The sequence below is a fragment of the Scyliorhinus torazame genome, chromosome 10 (genome assembly GCF_047496885.1).
Source record: "Scyliorhinus torazame isolate Kashiwa2021f chromosome 10, sScyTor2.1, whole genome shotgun sequence".
Taxonomy (NCBI): domain Eukaryota; kingdom Metazoa; phylum Chordata; class Chondrichthyes; order Carcharhiniformes; family Scyliorhinidae; genus Scyliorhinus; species Scyliorhinus torazame.
Genome location: NC_092716.1, coordinates 248,757,467 through 248,772,270, shown reverse-complemented (window position 1 = coordinate 248,772,270; position 14,804 = coordinate 248,757,467). Strand labels below are relative to the sequence as shown.

At 46.4% G+C, this 14,804-nt stretch overlaps 1 long non-coding RNA gene across 1 annotated transcript in view; it reads right to left on the bottom strand.

Moving 5' to 3' along the window:
- The window catches only part of LOC140384938 (uncharacterized), a 160,053-nt gene extending 151,780 nt beyond the window's left edge, over positions 1 to 8,273 (bottom strand). Inside the window, exon 1 of the long non-coding RNA XR_011933232.1 lies at positions 8,061 to 8,273. This is a non-coding gene — a long non-coding RNA (uncharacterized lncRNA). The remainder of the gene's footprint in view (positions 1 to 8,060) is intronic.
- Between the last annotated feature and the right edge of the window lie 6,531 nt (positions 8,274 to 14,804).

The window sequence follows — 14,804 nt, the reverse complement described above, 5'->3', positions numbered from 1 at the left end:
ATATTTGCCTCTGAGTGTTCCACACTTGCCCTGCCTCTATAAGTATACGTCACACTCTTTGTCCCTCCAGGGCCTAGCTCATCCCATGCTCTTGACATGTTGCCATTTAGGTTCCATTTTATGTTAACTGCCATTCTATTCAGATCTTTTCTGTTGACAGTTTTATTTTCCTCTTCACTTCGCCTCTCAATTTATTGGGTGGAATTTTATCATTTTTGCACCGAGGGCTGGCTCAGACGAGTAAATCAACATGCAGCTAGTTGGCTGCACAACCGACATGTTTTGCCAGATAATCCAGCGCTTGGTGCAAGACGAGTAGAAGCGTGGCCCATGCTGCCACGCTGGCGGGATAGAGCTGGAAGAAGCTGGCAACATCGGGAATCGGGAATCCCGTGACCCCATTTTAAAGGGTGCCCCAATCTCTAACAACAGAAATCATGAAGACCCCCCCTCCCCCCCCCCCCCCAACACACTCAAACATACGCAGGCGGGAAACCTCCCCGCCACCCACGGACACGTGAATCCCACCCCCATGGAGCTCCCCTGAGGAGCCCCCTCTATAAATGCTTACTGGCTCTGCCCCCTGATCGTTTTCCTTCGCCTGGCTCCCATTTGTCAATACCTGCGGGAGAACAATACGGCAGGAATGTCCGGTAATGACATTATAATTTATTGAAATGAGGTTCCTGTGCGGGATATGTCAGGAGTGGTAAGGCGGGGAAAATATGAAAATGAGGTCTCACCGGTGAAATTCACGTTTTCTAGCTCTCGCAGGATCTTGTGCCCACGTCACCATTCTCACAGAGAACCTGGGCTCAAGATGCCGGCCAATTGTTTTGACCTGACATTCACTTGAAGATTTTACCGGATATTTTACCCTCATTTTTATATTTTATCATATTCGCTATCTCATTCATCATCAACTTTGGTTCCTCTTCGCTCCCACCTGCTGGAACCTAGTTTGCACCTGAGCGATCTTGTACTTATAGCTCATTCAGTGCTCCATTATAGTTTTTGCTGCTGGTAATCTTTGGTTCCTCTTGGCTCATGATTTCTCTTAGGAACATTTGCTATGTTGCGATAATGGCGCAGAGGAGGCTGAGTGTAAACTTAAGATATATTTATTTGCAAGTATTTGCAGTGGTCTGCATAACGCAGCATCTCACTGCCAATGCAATTCTAGCTGGCTGGGAGGACTCATCTGACCAGGCCCTGATCTGGGCCTGCTTTTCACCTTTGCTCATAACGGGCCCCAGGTGGTAAGCCTCTGCCCCCCTACTTGTGGAGCCCGTGCTCCACAAATCCCACAGTGGGCTAATAAAGGTTCCCCGTGGTCCTCATGGAGGTTATGACAGTTGCAGAACATTCAGTTTGAAGAATTGATAAGACCATTGCAGTCATCAAGTAAAGTTCAGGCCCAATGGTTTCCTGCTATAAAGACCAAAGAAAGAACAAAGAAAAGTACAGCACAGGAACACGCCCTTCGGCCCTCCAAGCCTGTACCGACCATGCTGCCCGTCTAAACTAAACTCTTCTACACTTCCGGGGTCCGTATCCCTCTATTCCCATCTTATTCATGTATTTGTCAAGATGCCCCTTAAATGTCACGATCGTCCCTGCTTCCACCACCTCGTCTGGCAAGCAGCTAGTGAGTTCCAGGCACCCACTACCGTCTGTGTAAAAAACATGCCTCGTACACCTCCTCTAAACCTTGCCCCTCGCACCTTAAACCTATGCCCCCTAGTAATTGACCCCTCTACCCTGGGAAAAAGCCTCTGACTATCCACTCTGTCTATGCCCCTCATAATTTTGTAGACCTCTATCAGACCGCCGCTCAACCTCCGTCGTTCCAGTGAGAACAAACCGTGTTTATTCAACCTCTCCTCATAGCTAATGCCCTCCACACCAGGCAACATCCTGGTAAATCTCTTCTGCACCCTCTCTAAAGCCTCCACATCCTTCTGGTAGTGTGGCAACCAGAATTGAACACTATACTCCAAGTGTGGCCTAACTAAGGTTCTATACAGATGCAACATGACTTGCCAATTCTTATACTCAAAGCCCCGGCCAATGAAGGCAAGCATGCCGGAGGCCTTCTTGACTACCTTCTCCACTTGTGTTGGTGTCAAGATCGTGGTGTCAAGCTGCCAAGACCCTCGTGACACAGGGGGACCTGTACACCTAGATCTCTCTATATACCCCTTTGGCTGAGGTTGGCAGTGTGCTGCATACAAGCTAGGCCATGACCTACCTTGGCAATTAGATTGGTTGGGCTTGATCTCAGACCTCAACAGCTAGCAATATTTTCTGGGCTAATAAGGGATCCTGGGCAATAAATCACATAAGAATACAATGGAGGGTGGATACATACATTACATAATCACTGGGATGTCAAACGTTTTGTAAACATGTTAGATTACAAATAATAAAAAAGAGCTAATTCCAACATGATTAGATGATAATATTCTCCAACACGTTCCCTCAAAACAAGTTACGTCCCAATACTATTGATAGTCTTTCATAATCCACGAATAGCATTTCCTACTCATCCATGCAAATATTATAAGTATCAAAGCTCAAAAAAATGCGTGGAATTATTAACATGTTTCTAATTTTGGGCACTTAGCAACCACATTTTATTATATTTTGTGTCTCCATGTAAACTTTATAAATCCAAATATTTATCACAGCCAAATTGCTGAGATATCTATCCTAGAACATTACAGTGCTTATAACGAGAGAAAAATGTAATATGCTACTTAAAACATACTTCTCTCTCCAAATTGTTGGTGTCAAATCTTGTGGCTTGATGTTGGGTTTTGTTTGATATTGCTTTTAAAGTTTTACTATGTTAAAGATGCTTTATAAATGCAAGTTGTTATTATCAAAGATAATGGGATGGATTTCTGCACCCCCCCCCCCCGCCCACCGCCCTCCCCGACACCACCCCCCACCTCACCATGACGTGTTTTCTGGCAGTGGAGGTGGCTTGCAATTGGCCACTAGTGGGATCTACCAGCCCCACCATTGTGTACGGCATTTTCCGTGGCTCGCCTATCCCGCCATTGGGGAACCCGTCGTGGGAGGTCACCTTCGGAGCGACCGGAAGATCCCACCAGTGAGGAGCTCCAGAAAATCCCACCAATTTTCAAAATATGTAATTTCTCATTTATCACCCCCTTCCAAAGTGGCCATCCTGAAATATGGCAGAATGTTGGCTTTTCGACTAATTAGAACATCAAATAAAATAGGTGTTAAAATTTAACTTTGAGATGGGCACAAAACATAGAATCTGTTCTGTTCGGTTTTAATTCACACTGAAGGAAATGGGGGTAAATTTTATTTTTAGCAGTGTGATACAACTGATGGCACTGTATCAACCAGTCATTGCACACTTCAATCTAAAGGACAACTGAACAAGGCATCTAATGGACAGTCCACCTGTTACCACTGAGACGCTACTAAAGTTGACTGTTACGTCCACTGAACTGGCACCCAGATATAATCAGACGTTGGTCTTGAAATGACATGCTGCCTGAATCAGGCTGAGCTCTAGACGTCCACCTTGCCAGTTTAGGCTGGTTATGTAGGTCATGGTCTGAATCAGGATCATCTCACCTAAATGAGGAGGATCTCACCTGAGTGAGCAGTCCCATTCACACACTGACCTCACGATGCGAGTCCCAGTCAGCAATCCTGTAGATTGTCACCACATCTCAGTGGTCGAGTGATTCCAAGAATAAATATCCTGCCTCGCTGTCAAGTTTTGAAAAGGGAAGACTGCAGCAGATCATTATTTGGGTTCAATTTTATTTAATTATTGGCAAATCAATCATGTTTGTATCCATAGAGGCTGATAACTTTTCAGAAGGGATATGAATTTCCCGGTGACCCACGGAAAGAATCGCATGACGGGATTTCACATTTTAAGACTTTTACCATGACAAACAAATTAAAATAAACATTAACTAAATATTACTTAGTCGGCAACTAATACACTAAACTGAGAAAAGTTACTTTTCCCATTAACCAATCAGCACAACCGAAAAGCACACGCCACAACATTATGCCCACACTCTCAGTAGATACATAGGCCGAAATTCCCTGGCTGTTGAAATTCTCTTTCCCGTTGGGCATGCATCCCCGCCCATTGACAAGCGGTGGGAAGAGAGAATCCTGCCGCCAGCGAATGGCGCACCGCTGACAAACATGCGTCTGGGGATCTGGAGAATCCCACCCATAATAATAATGACATTATTATTATTATCATTATTATGGTGACTCTGTGTCCTTTAAATCCCTACAGTCCCATCTCATCAAATAGGGGATCTGTTCTCACGCCACTGGAGTAGCGCTGGTGTTTCCATGTGCCTGCTGCCTTTGTTCTTGTTTGTGGATGAGGTACTTTTTTCATTCTTTCACGTGATGTGGGCACTGCTGGATATGCCAGCATTTATTGCCCATCCCTAACTGCCCTTGAGGAAATGTGGTATTCTGCCTTCTTGAACCATTGTAGTCCATGTGGTGTAGGTACATCCACTGTGCTGTAAGGGAGGGAGTTCCAAGATTTTGATGCAGGAACAGTAAAGGAACAGCGATATAGTTCCAAGCCAGGATAGGAAGTGATTTGGAGGGGAGCTTGCAGGTGATGATGTTCCCACAAATCTGGTGTTCTTGTCCTTCTAGGTGGTAGAGTTCACAGATTTGAAATGTGCATCAAAGAAGCCTGAGTGAGTTGCTGCAATGCAGCTTGTAGATGGTACACACTCCTGCCTCTGTGTGCTGATAGTGGAGGGAATGAATGCTGAAGGTGGTGGAAGAGTGTCAATCAAGTGAGCTGCTTTGTCCTGGATGGTGTCGAGCTTCATGAAGGATGTTGGAGCTGCACATATCCAGGCAAGTGGAGACTATTCCATTACACTCCTGACCTGGTGGGTAGTCAGAAGGTGAATTACTCCCTGTAGAGGTCCCAGCCTCTGGTCTGCTGTTATGACCAGAGCATTTATATGCTTGGCCTATTTCAGTTTTTGACCATAACCTCAGGATGTGAAAGGTAAGGTTTCAGTTAATTCTGTTAAGTATCATGATGTGGAGATGCCGGCGTTGGACTGGGGTGAGCACAGTACGAAGTCTTACAACACCAGGTTAAAGTCCAACAGGTTTGTTTCGATGTCACTAGCTTTCGGAGCGCTGCTCCTTCCTCAGGTGAATGCAGAGGTCTGTTCCAGAAACACATATATAGACAAATTCAAAGATGACGTAGTTTCTCCGCTCCGGGGAAGTACTGGACGACGAAGGGTATTCTGTCGGTTGTGTCCCATGTTTGTCTTCTGAGGAGGTCGGTCCGGTTTTTCGCTGTGGCGCGTTGGATCGACAACGCAGAATCGCCGAGCAGAAACTTATAGCCAAGTTCCGCACACATGAGTGCGGCCTCAACTGGGACCTGGGATTCATGTCGCATTACATTCATCCCCCGCCATCTGGCCTGCAAAATCCTACCAACTGTCCTGGCTTGGTACAATTCACACCTCTTTAACCTGGGGTTACCCCATCTCTGGATCTGTAAAGATTTAATCACCTGCTAATGCTCGCATTCCTAGCATTGTCTGGCATCTTTGAATTTGTTGTACTGTTAAGTATCATGGGGAGATTGGTACATTTTCTCTTCTTAGAGATAGTCAAATTCTGGTATTTCTGTGGCATAAATGTTACTTGCCACTTCTCGGCCCTCGCCTGAATGTTGCCCAGGCCTTGATGCATTTTGGTGGAGTCTGCTTATGTATCTGAGGCGCTCTGATTGATACTGAACACTTGTGAAATTATCATTTTGGGCTTATGATGGAGAGAAGGTGACTGCTGGAGCAGCTGAAAATGGTTGGGCTTCGGATACTACCCTGAAAAACCCTTGCAGCGATGTCATTGGGTTGAGAGAATCGACCTCCAACAACCACAACGATCTTCCTTTGTGCCAGGTGTGATCCCAACCTGTGGAGATTTCTCTCTCCCCTTATTCCCATTGACTTCAGCTTTGTTCGGGCTCCTTGTGCCATACCTAGTCAAATTCTGCCTTGATATCTATGGCAGTCACTCTCAACTCAGCTCCTGCACTCACCTCATTCGTTGACATTTGAACCAACGTTGTAATGAATTCTACGTTCAAGCAGCCTTGACGGAACCCAAACTGAGCATCAGTGGGCGGGTTGTGGCTGGCAGCTCGCATTATTTTGCTGATTATTGAACGTGGACTGACGGGATGGTGATTAGCAAGGTTAGATTTGTCCTATGTTTTAGGGACAGGACAGACCTGGACAACTCTTCACATTGTTGGATATATGCCAGTGTTGGGAGCTATACTGCAGCAGCTTAGTTAGGAATGCACCTAGTTCTGGAGCAAAACCCCCATTGCTATACTGTCAGTGTTAACAGGGCAAAAAAAATCTTCAGTTCTTTATTATATCTTGTGGAATGAATTGAAGACTGGCATCTGTGATACTGGGGTCCCCAGGAAGATGCCACAATAGATCCTACTCCACTTGGCTCCTTTAGCTGAAGATTATTGCAAATGCTTCAGCCTTCTTTTTTGCATTGATGAGCTGGGCTCCCCCCTATCATTGAGGATGGGGATATTGATGGAGCCACATATTCCTCTGGTTAATTGTTTAATTTTCCACCACCATTCACGACTGTATTTGACTGAGCTTTGACCTGTTTCATTGGTTGTGGGACCCCTGGGATGTGGAGAGTGCCACGCTGATGGATAATGGCACCAGTGGGATCTCTCTCACGCAGCAGGAAGTCTGTTCGGCTGATAGTGGTTTCGGGAGCAGGAGAGAACATGGCCTGCAACGTACAAAATGGCAATCAAGTGCCAAAGCACCGAGTGCCATTGTAATCTGGGCGGCACAGTGGCACAGTGGTTCACACTGCTGCCCCACGGCGTCAGGGTTTCCGGGTTCAATTCTGGCCTTGGGTAACTGTCTGTGTGGAATTTGCAAGTTCTCCCCGTGGGTTTCCTCCAGGTGCTCTGGTTTCCTCCCGCAGTCCAAAGATGTGTAGGTTAGGTGGGTTAGCCATGCTAAAATTGTCCCTTAGTGTCCAGAGCTGTGTAGATTCGGTGGGGTTACGGGGATGGAGCGGGAGAGTGGCCGGAGGTAGGGTGCTCTTTCGGAGGGTCAGTGCAGGCTCGATGGGCTGAAATATCTCCTTCTGTAGGAATTCTATAGATTCTGACAACTCTGCATTTTTCTAGTGCCTACACCACATGCCCATGTCATCTCCCTTCAAGGCAACAGTGCGCCATGCGAACCATGCAAATAATGCCCAGAAATTGACTGACCACTATTTACAGCACTCACGGCTCACACGGCACCAGCACCAGCCACGAGTCCAGATATGTTCTTCTTAATTGACAAGAAACTTTATTTTCATTTTTTAGGGCACCCTGGTTGTAAATCATTAACTGAGCAAAATTCCAGTCAACTATTTGCTTTCTTTAATGAACAATTAATCACTGGGTTTTAGTTTTTGCTCTTGCATTTAATGTGGCAACCTCACCCTTGAAATTCCACAATGCTCATGCCAGTTGCTAAAAGCGAAGGTTCTGACAACATAATGCAGAGTTGAATTCCTGCCTCGGTAGATGAGGTTAACAGGAATGCTTTTAGTGCAAAATGCAGTTTGAGCTGATGTAAAACCATGCTTGGAATTTAAATGTGTTTGTTATTTGAATGGATAATTAAAATATACATCTATTAAAAGTCTTTGTTTGACGACATCAGTTTTCACCTTAATTCATGGAATGCAATAATGCAACAATGTTCAAGCTACAAACTAAAGGGAAGCCACAGTTCAAATTCAAATATAACTTTATTTTCAAACTGCTAGTCATATGGACTTGAAATTATGTTCATTTCTGTGGAGTGCGTGAAGATTTATCACATTTACATTGAATTCCTTTGCTGGTATTAATAGAGGCATGAACCCGTTTAAAATAAAACCTTAACACGTCTATAAAAATTCTACGCAAAGAAATTTAGTATAAAGAACAGCAAGGCACTAACCTCCACATTTCTTGTTTCAAATCGACTATTCCTTGCACTCACTTTTCTCTATTTTGCTCAGCTTGAATCATGAGATTCAAACCTGCTGGCGAGGTCCACACGGGCACAAATAGGACGTCAAATTGAAAACAAAGATTTAGTCAATTATAACATTGTTTCTTAAGAATGTCAGGCTATATTTAAAGGCATAGGAAGGCATCATACTGCTGAGGCATAAATGGAACCTGCAAGCTCAGTGCCCACATGTTCAACTCATTCATGAGGACTTAATATAACTTGAGGATTGAATCTGAGAACTACTGATCTGTATGCATCAGAACCACACCACATTCTGGTGACTCACTGAGCCATCAGGGGAGCCTGTTGTTGAATTTATTTCCTTATTTTGAGGACAATGTTTTTTTCCCCCCCTCCCGCTTTTAAAGTCATCACATCAGAGTGTAGCAACCTTGTTTTATTTCCCTTGGTTTAAAAAGCTGGTTCTAAAAGCAGGTGCAGAGGGACATTCATAGATCGTAAAGGTTGGACTGATCCACGACAGATGGGAAGCGATGTGACCGGCAAGCCAAATAAGCATTGAATTCATATAATCCACCATCGACGTTGGTCCATAGTATACAGCACAGCAAAAGCATTTGGAGAATATTGGTGAACACATTATCAGAACTGTCAAGGTTAGTTTAGGTGGGTGATCAAAAAAGGGTTGAAGAGGTAAGATAGCAGGGTGGGTAAATTGGGTTTTGGGCTGGTGGACATCATGGACAGATCACAAACCACAGGATGTGACATATACTGGACCTAGTACTAGGGAACGGGCCCTGCCAGGTCATCAATGTTGCAGTGGGGGAACATGTGGCGAACAGTGGCCATAATTCTGTAAGCTTTCGGATACTCATGGATGATACTAAGATTGCTGGAGTTGTGGATAGTGATGAAAATTGTCAGAGAATACTGCAGGATATAGATAGGCTGCAAAATTGGGTGGAGAAATGGCAGATGGCATTTAACCCGGACAAATGCGAGGTGATGCATTTTGGTAGATCCAATTCAGGGGGAGCTATAAAATAAATGGCAAAACCATCAGGAGCACATACACAGAGTGATCTGGGCGTGCAGATCCACAGATCCTTAAAAGTGGCAGCTCAGGTGGAATGGCGATAAAGAAAGCATACGACATGCTAGCCTTCATCGGACGGGGCACCAAGTATAAAAGTTGGCAAATCATGTTACAGTTATATAGAACATTGGTTTGGCCACATTTGGAATACTGGGGCATCATTCTCCGCCGGCAGGAGTCTCCGTTTTGCCGGCGCCCGGGGGTTTCCCGACGGCGTGGGGCTGCCCCACAATGGGAAACCCCATTGACCGGCCGGTGTAACGGAGCATCCCGCCGGTGGGTCGGGGCAGAAATGTGGCGGGGCGGGATGGAGAATTTTGCTCACTGTGTCCAATTCTGGTCACCACACTACCAGTGGGATGTGGAGGCTTTGGAGAGAGTACAAGTTTACCAGGATGTTGCCTGTTATGGAGGGTATTAGCTATGAGGAGAGATTGAATAAACTGGGATTGCTCTCCCTAGAAAGACGGAGGCTGAGGGGCGACCTGATAGAAGTTTATAAAATTATGAGGGGTATAGATAGGGTGAACAGTTGGAGGCTTTTTCCCAGGGCGGAAATGACAATTAAAAGGGGGCATAAGTTCAAGGTGAGGGGGGAAAGGTTCAGCGGAGATGCGTGAGGGAGGTTTTTTGCACAGAGGGTGGTGGTGGCCTGGAATGCACTGTCAAGTGAGGTGGTTGAGGCAGATACATTAGCGACCTTTAAAACTTATCTAGATTGACACATGAATAGACGGGGTGCAGAAGGATACAGGCGGTTGGTCTAGATAGGACACGTGATCAGCGCAGGCTTGGAGGGCCGAAGAGTCTGTTCCAGCGCTGTATTGTTCTTTGTTCTGAGCCAATGCAAAGCATTGGGCCATCCCAGTCAGGAGTATTTTGCCCTCTTTGGTTACCAGGTTACATTGATCAGGAAAACAAACAACAGCATTTAAGTGAAGTTGAATGCTGTGCCTTTTGTGTCTCAGTTGGAGAAACTGCCAATCACATTGGTATTTAGTGCTACCAGAGTACAAAGTTGAATGAATTTATTTTTAAAATGCTATACATGTAGCAAGTAATAAATGGGATCAGAGGGCAGGGCAGCACGGTAGCACAGTGGTTAGCACAGTTGCTTCACAACTCCAGGGATCCAGGCTCAATTCCCGGCTTGGGTTACTGTCTGTGCGGAGTCTGCACGTTCTCCCCGTGTCTGCGTGGGTTTCCTCCGGGTGCTCCGGTTTCCTCCCACAGTCCAAAGATGTGCAGGTTAGGTGGATTGGCCATGTTAAATTGCCCTTCAGTTAGGTGGGGTTACTGGTTTATGGGGATGGGGTGGAGGCGTGGGCTTAAGTGGAATGTGAATTGTACCATATGGCACACAATATGTAAAATATGTTACACACAAAGGTCCTTCGGTTCCTTTGAGGCTACGCAGACAGCAGGAGGGTGGCAGGACTTATGGGCTAGATTTTATGGGGCGCCGTGTTCCCCACTCACACCCCCAGCTACAAAATTGGTTGGGAGCCCACCCGCAAGAAAATAGGCCATGAATAGGCTCAGGGAGAGACTTGCGCCTCCCTCTGGTGAGGAGGGTGGGGGGGGGGGCTGCGGGGTATGGGGGCTTCCTGCCTTATAGAGCCTCCAGCCAATCTGATTGGCCAATAGCTTCATACAGGGCTGGGAATTATCGGCCAATGTCAACAGATCATTTACTGATCCGTCAAATATCCCGTTCCACCCGCGACGATTGGTGCAGCAGGCATGATCGGAAAATCCCACCCCTGGTCGCCACCGCTGGAACTCCAGGCAGAACACAAAGAAGATGTGGTTGTGGAAGCTGGACGGAAGTCCAGAGCATCGGTGGCCTGGCTAGCAGGCTTCCAGCTCACCTAGTAAAAGCTGCTGGGCTATCTGGTTTCCGAGGCCTCGCCCTGCTGGGGTAAAATTCGATATGGGACCTGGGCATCGTTGGCTGGGTCAGCATTTATTGACCATCCCTAATTGCCCTCGAGGGGGCAGATTTAGAGCTAAATTATACAGTCCTCTGTGATTGTGCTTGAAGGTGGGGTACTTGTAAAATGCCACCTTCTCACCCACCCCTGGCCTGACCCCCAACTTTCAGGGGCAGTTGGGTGGCCCACTCATATTCCTCAGTTCCATTCAGTAGTTTATACTGGAGTGGTGACATTCGCGCCACACAAGTGCCAGGCAATGACCATCTCCTACAAGAGAAGATCTAATCATCGCCCTTTGACATTCAATGGCATTACCATCGCAGAATCCCCACAATCAACATCCTGGGGGTTACCATTGGTCAGAAACTGAACTAGACTAGCCACATTAACACTGTGGCTACCAGGGCAGGTCAAAGGTTAGGAATCCTTCAGCGAGTAACTCACCTCCTGACCCCCCCAAAGCCAGTCCACCATCGACAAGGCACAAATCAGGAATATAGTATCCTCGCTTGCCTGGATGAGTGCAGCACCAACGACACTCAAGAAGCTAAGAAGCTCAACACCATCCAGGACTTCATTTCTCCCCCTTCCACAAACATTCAAACCCTCCACCACCGACGAACAGTGGCAGCCTGTGTACCATCTACAAGATGCACTGCAGTAACTCACCAAGGTTCCTTCGACAACACCTTCCAAACCCATGACCACTGCCATCTAAAACAGTGTTCTTCAAACTTTTTATCCGGGGACCCATTTTTACAAACCGGCCAACCTTCAGGACCCAACCCGGCCGACTTTCGTGACCCACGCCGGCCGACCTGCGCGGCCCACCATTTTCTCTTACCTTGTTTGCTGCTGGCCAAAATGGAGGAAATGCTTTTTGGTCCCTTTGGCCCTCGTACACGCTCCTCCAATGGAACCTGTTGGATGAAGGTGAAGCCTTCCGGTATCGGGATGTATGGAGTCTCCATCTGTCTAAAGTTGTGCATTTTTTCCTGTTAAATTTTATCAAATAAAACCCCCCGAACTTCTAAAAGAAAATAAAAATTAAATGAATAAAATAAATTAAAAAAAATAAAAATTCAATGAATAAAATGAATAAAATCCACCCCCCCCCCGAACTTGTAAAACAAAAAGCTGCAACCATTTAAAAAACAAAGTGGCCGCAATGCGCATGCGCATCATGATCGGGCGTGCATGCGCAATGCGGCCGCATTATTTTTTACATGTCGTGGCCATTTTGAAGGCCGCTTGTAGCCGGCGTTATTAAAAGCCGGCTGCTGTGCGCAGATTTGCGCAATTGGGAGCGCCGCGAAGGACGGCTCCGCGACCCTCCCGGCACCCGCCCACGGGTCGCGCCCCTGAGTTTGACAATCACTGATCTAAAATAACAAGAGCAGCAGATACCCGGGAACCCCCCCCCACCTGGAGGTTCCCCTCCAAGTCACTCACCACCCTGACTTGGAAATATCTCGCCGTTCCTTCACTGTCGCTCGGAAAACATCCTGGAGCTCCCTCCCTATGAGCACACTGGGTGTACCTACACCCGAAGGACTGCAGCGGTTCGAGAAGGCAGCTCACCACCAGCTTCTGAAGAGCAACGCGGGATGGGCAATAAATGCTGGCCTGAGCAGCGACGCCTGCATCTCGTAAATTAATTTCAAAAAAAGGAAACCACAATGCTTGAACGAGAAACTAATAATTGCACAGAAATTGTATGCTTTTTATAGTGGGGAAATCAACCCTTGTAGAGGAGATCCACATTTGCATGACCTCTGCAACTATATAGCGCCGGGAAACACCCCGCTATCCAACGGCACTTTGCCGCCAGCAGGAGAGGCTGCTTGCATATCGGGGCAGGCCATTTTGTCTGGCAGACCAAACTTCCCCCTCCCCCATTTCAGGCCCCTTGCTCTTTTGACCCCCTCACCCTCACCTCCCCCAACCTTGGAGAGGCCCCACGAACCCCCTCCCTCCCCCCCCTCTACCTGGCAAGACTCCACCCCTCCAGGACCGGACCCTTGACAACGCCAGGCTGGTGCCTGGGCACCCTGGCATTGCCAGCCTGGCAACCTGGCCATGCCCCAGCAACCAGCGAGGGCGAGATCCAGATCGCGGCAGGTGGAGCGAGTCGGGCACAGCGCCCGATTTGGGGCTCGTGCGCGATTCACGCATTGCGCACAGATCTGCACCGGATGCCAACGGAGTCACTGAATCGCGCCCTATATGTTGGATCAGGGATCCTTGCCCTTCCTTTGCTCATACATCACTTTCTATTATGAAATATCAGCTCCCTTATTATTATATCCGGCTTACCACTATGCCACTTACATGCATGTGAGTTGGCACTGAGAGACATAAGTTCAAATGTGAAAAACTGAAAATGTTTACCTTGTTTCCATTTGACAAATGGCAGTTTTAAGCAAGATATGTCACCTTCAGCAAGTTTCCCACATTCAGAAGTCTCAGCTTCAGGGGAGCTGCTGGTGAAATCAATTATATAAAGTCAAGGTATGTCTACAGCAAACACCTCATGTATAATAGAACACACCACAGCACTTCAGGCTGAATACATCTATAAAGTTGTCCACAACTGCAGCTACTGTGCAATTAACATAGATAAACAAGGTGCAAGAAAAATATAAATAGGTCAATGAACTTTATTGAGAAACTTGGAAAGGAACAACGCCGAACAACTTCCTTAATTGGCGCTTGCAAAGAAAAGGATTAAAACCTAATACCATTCACACTTTACAAGTCTTTGCATGTGAGAATAGTTGCAAAATCTAAGAGCAAGCTGTGAATTTGACTTTTCATGTTGCCTCTGCAAGAATAGTAAGGCGAATCGACTGTTGTGCCGTGTCTTTATTTATTTTTCCCGGTCTACACACTTTAAGGACGCATTCCAATAGAGTGACTTTGAAACTCGTTTACATCAGCGATTAGCCGAGGAAGTGCGAGAAAGAATATAAATTGTGGCAATTGAGAGTGGCTTTTGATAGGGCAGTTATGATTTACGGACTTACAAAGTGATAAAAATCACCATTGGTTTACTTGGGGCAAAACAAATAGCGATACTGTGTTGTTGGGATCCGCTTACAAACCAATAACTTATAAAAGAAGAAATTCAAACTTGCAGTGGATAGCTGAAAGAAAGACACAAGATTTCACGTTTTAAGATGTTTACTGTACCAGACTAAAAGCGCTATTGACGAAATACTATACTTGCAGGCAGCTCTTATTGTAAATGACAAAACAAAACGTTGTCCTTTTACGTTTGACACAATCCATAATCCCAGTTCATGGATTTACTTTACATCAGTGGTTTTCAAACCTTTTTTCCTGAGACCCATTTTTACCAACCGGCTGGCCTTCAGGGCCCGCGCCAGCCGACTTTCGGAGCACACCATTTTTTCTTACCTTTAATGCAGCAGATGAGGCTGCTTGGCCCTCACAATCTCACTCCAATCAGGTTCATAGGAGGAGAGGAGTTAGCGCATATCAGGTGCAGAGTTCAGCTAGTTTCATTGTGCTGTCTTCATCTTTCTGAGGACAGAAATACCAACCCTGCACATTTAAGACATCAGCAACAAAATGCTTGTTTTACTCAGCACTAGATACTCCTCGGTGATTCTACTCCAGAATGCTGACACCCTCATGGACTTGTGGCATGTTTTTAATGTGCTGTCA